This window comes from Peromyscus eremicus, chromosome 1, assembly GCF_949786415.1.
Source record: "Peromyscus eremicus chromosome 1, PerEre_H2_v1, whole genome shotgun sequence".
In the NCBI taxonomy this organism is placed as follows: Eukaryota; Metazoa; Chordata; class Mammalia; order Rodentia; family Cricetidae; genus Peromyscus; species Peromyscus eremicus.
Genome location: NC_081416.1, coordinates 109,528,763 through 109,533,309, shown reverse-complemented (window position 1 = coordinate 109,533,309; position 4,547 = coordinate 109,528,763). Strand labels below are relative to the sequence as shown.

Genomic DNA, 4,547 nt, shown 5'->3' with positions numbered 1-4,547 from the left:
CCTTTGGTTTTTATTTTAATTCCTTCTCTCCTGTAGGTTCTGGCTTTGACCTCTTTATGGTATCCCAGAGTTCTTAGATCTGTGGCCATGATTGCTCTTTTTTTTCCCCTTTTCTTTATTGATGTCTGAATGCAAAAGTCCTAATGAGGTTTACGTGGGTGGTGATATTGCCCTGAAAGTAGGACTGCTCCTCTCTTATCAGGGTGGCCTTGCTTACTTTTGGATGAGGTTTCTGCTCCCCAAGTCCTCCTCTCTTCTGGAAAGTTCCTTGTATTTTTTCCCTTAGGGATATTTCTAGGAGATGACTTGCTTGGCTTTAGAAAATGTCATCCTCTCACTTAGGCATTGCTAAAATGCTTCTAAATCACTCATGTCAACTTAAGCTCCTGGCAGCTGCAATTCCACATAGCTTCACATCTTTGTCAAAAACCTTATTGTTAGCATTTTTGTCAAGCTAGTAGGTGAATATTTTTTAAATTTTAGTTTGTATCACTTCAACAATTAACAAGACTAAAAATCTTTGTATGTTTATTGCCCATTTGTATAATAATAATGATAATAATGACTGTGAAGTATCTGTTAGATTTCTTCTCTATTATTCTACCAGACTTTAAAAAATAGATTTGTGAGAATTTCTTACAAAATTCATGAATAAGATCTTTTTTTTCTGTTTTTTTTTGAGACAGGGTTTCTCTGTGCAGCTTTAAAGCTTGTCCTGGAACTCGCTCTGTAGTCCATGCTGGCCTCAAACTCACAGAGATCTGCCTGCCTCTGCCTCCCGAGCACTGGGATTAAAGGCGTGCGCCACCACCACCCGGCTATGAATAAACTCTTATCTGTTTATTTAATACGATTATGAATGTATCATTCAGAACTATATTTTATTGTACCATTCTTACTTGATAGTTGGCATTTTTTTAGGAAGTTTCCTCTAGGACATTGGGGCACAAGTGTATTCTTACATAATTTTGTCTGTTCACATTTAGCCTTAACTTTTTCTAAAGCCAAACTCTTTAATGGTTTATTTTGCAAATGTGTCTATGAAATAATTTGTCATTTTTATGAGGTTCATTAATCTCTTGACTCTCTAAAGATAAAACACATTGGAAGCATTTTTCCAGGAATGATAAAATTATGTAATATAACTTATATATGTCAGTAGCTTATCCAAGAGATTGTATCATTTTTAACATTAAATTCTTCTAAATTCTGACACTGCTTGTTTTCATGTTTAAATTCTCATTTGCATATGCTTTCTTTACATAAAGTAATAGAGCAGATGAAATAATCATGCCAACTTAAACTCTAAGGCTGTAAGTATAGCATATTCAACAAAGACTTCAGGATATTTCACGAAAAATCATTTTAACTATTTAGTTATTTGTAAAGGGAAGAAAGTATTATGAAGGCAAACTGATCAGGGGACCATAAAAGACAATGTTGGTGCTTGACACCAGTGCATTGATCTCTGACTTCCCAGACTCTTGTGAGAAATCTATTTTTATCATTTGTAAGTTAATTGAGCTGTGATACTTTGTTGAAGCAGCACTGTTAGACTAAGACAGAGTTGCTTTGGATGAGATCAGAGAGGTGACATCAAAGATGTTACTGAAATGGCAAATAGGGCCCCTGAAAATCTTGAAGAAATTGATTCCAAGCAGAGAGAAACTCTGGACAGGTGTTTTTGGAAACAAAACGTGAAAGGCCCGAAGATGGATGTGAACAGAGATAGACTAATAGCTTGTTTTTACTGTCACTTTGACATAACCTAGGGTCACCTGGAAGAAACTATTACTGAGGAATTATATAGATCAGGTTTTCCTGAGGGGGATTGTCTTCACTGTTACTTGATGCAGGAAGACCCAGACCACCGTGGGCAGGACATCCTGGTGAGTTGAGGCATGAAATTAAACAAATAAGCACAGTCATTTCTCTTTGCTCTTGACTGTGGGTGTGATACGACCACTCCCTCCCTCAAGTTCCTGCTTTCTTTACTTTCCCAGAGTGATGGATTCTAACCAGGGATTGTGAGATGAGGGAAGTCTTAAGCTATTTGATCCCAGCTACAGGAATGGAGCTAGGACAGACAGTGTAGCAGGAATAGAGTGGCTGTGTGCTTGTGCACCTTTAAGTTATATTTGAAAGTATCTCCAGACAGTTTTTAAATCTTCCAGTTTTAATTTGATGTGTATTTAATATTCTATACTGCTGTCATATAATGTTTCTCAGCTACTCTACTCAAACCTTCTGGCTTCTAGTTAGTTACGGTTATTTATTCCCTTAGACTGTTTGATATTGTGACTTTTAAATTCAGGTTAAATATTTAGAACTACAACTTTTTTTTTTTTTGCTTTTTAACTCTTATTTTTTTTATTAGCAAACACTGAGACATTTTGGTTTTTTATTGTTTTCGGTTTTGTGGTTTTTTTAAAATTTATTTTATTTAAATAACATTTTTTCATTTATTTTACATATCGACCACATTTTCCCTTCGAGGAGGAGCAGGGGGCCCTCTCCTGGTATAGATTGGGAGAGGCAGGGGTTGAGCACTGGGAGAAGCTGCTTCCTCTGGCCCAGAGCTGACTTGGAGGTTGATTTTCCACTCAGGATTGGTTATCTGGATTGCAGTCATCATACCTAGGACAAAACAAGTTTTGCTTGCACCAGACACAGACTTTGGAGAAATGTGTGGCTCACTTCTCGCATGTGAGGGGAGTAAGACCTCTCTCCCTCTCCTCCATCCCAGTGGCTGTCCTTTGCAGCTGACTGGGGAAAAGCAGATGACCCCAAGCATGCCCTTCTGTAGTCTAGTACTCTTTTCCATGCAGCTCATGCTGGCGGGACCCACAGCCCCACCCTGGTACAGAGCTGACATTTCTACCCCTGAGAGGGTGCCCATTTGGTGACTGAATAAATGGTGGTGTGTAGGCAGGAATCACAGCAGGGGCTGGGGTGCTGCCATACTCACAGATACCTATTTCAGTATGGTGGGCCAGGCTGCTGGGTACCCGGAAAGGTTGCTTCTTCCCAGCATGCACTGATACCTATTTCAGTATGGTGGGCCAGGCTGCTGGGTACTCAGAAAGGTTGCTTCTTCCCAGCATGCACTGCTCTCCAATCCCACTGCTCAGGTTCACAGAGTTTTGGTTTGATAGGTATGAAAATAATTTTAAAAATCATGCTGCCGTGTATTCAAAACCCGGAGCTGATGGCTTTGTTTGGTTTGACAAATGGAGAAACCTTGTGTGATAGGGGAGGTTGGGTGAGCAGAGCCATGGGGCCCTCTAGTTGATGTCAGGATCTGAGGTCACCTCATCTTCACACTCCTCGAAGCCTGGGGTTGGTTTCTGCAGAAACTGTGCGGTGGCCTGGATCACCTAGTTGGGCCCATCGGACAGAGGGCGAGCGGGCTGCAGAGTACTTTCAAGCACATCCAGACCACATCGTGCAGCATGGTTCCATTTTGCCGAAATGGTGGTGGTGGATAAGATGCTCAGGCAGTAACAAGTATGGTAGGAGTCAAGTGACTTGCCAGGTTTGTCCAGCAGACTCCCAGCTGGGTACTGGTGGCACATCAGGATGTACAACTACAGGGCCTGCTGAGGGAACATACAGTGACTCATGCTGAGGACAGGATCACCTTGAGCATGCAGCACTTGGGGCAGCAGGGGCAGGAGCCCTGTCTGCTAGAGGGAGTAGCAGCCGTCCACCAGCTTGTTGCAGTGGCCCTGAAAGCCCCCTTCAAATTGCGTCTGTCCTCTTGTCACCCATTGTAACAAGCTCATCAGGTTCGAAGAGCATTCTTTTCTTGAGAATTACCAGCACAGCAAACCACAGAAGGTGTAGCCACCATGGGCTTCTCCACTGGCTCCCTGCTGGCTCCTTCCCAGTTCTAGCACCTTGCTATACATTCTGAAAGGTATGGAGTGATGATATTGGTCAGAGAGACCACCGAGGTGGCACAGTATGTGCTTCTCACATCCACCTGACTTCCAGTGTGCATGAGAAAAGAGTCATCAGGCTGCTCTGGGAGTACAAATACTGAAGAAGCGTCTCTGTTAATGATGTTGTAGGCCTCCTGTGTACCAATGATGCATGCCATTTGACTGAGGGCGTCTGTAGGTGCAAGGTCTGGGTACTGCCCAAGGCCTTCAAAGCCACTTTCTGGACTTTGACGCAGTTCCAGGGACTGACACACAAGTTTCAGAGGGTTAGTCCATTATCATCATGGTGGGGGCATTGTGGGAGCATGGTGGCACTCACGGCACTGGAACAATAGCTGAGTGTTACATTAGTTTTTTAAAAGTATAGCTAAATACCTTTATCATGGTCAGCACTTCTGAAATTGTTGTTTGTGGTGAGAACACTTAAAATCTGTCTTCAAGAATACAACACATTGCTCTTAACTATATTTACCATGCTGAAAAAAGCTCTCTTGAACTGATTTCTCCCGCTAAAAGAAGTTTTGTGCTTTCTTAATAGCCAGCCTGGTTCACATGACAAACAGGGAAACTGAAGTTTGTAAGACTTCACAGGTGAACAGAGTG

The 4,547-nt window shown here is 42.0% G+C and overlaps 1 pseudogene; it reads right to left on the bottom strand.

Annotated features, from left to right (window-relative positions):
* Positions 1–3,284: 3,284 nt before the first annotated feature.
* On the bottom strand, positions 3,285–4,195 carry LOC131914541 (protein farnesyltransferase subunit beta-like; annotated as a pseudogene).
* Positions 4,196–4,547: the final 352 nt, after the last annotated feature.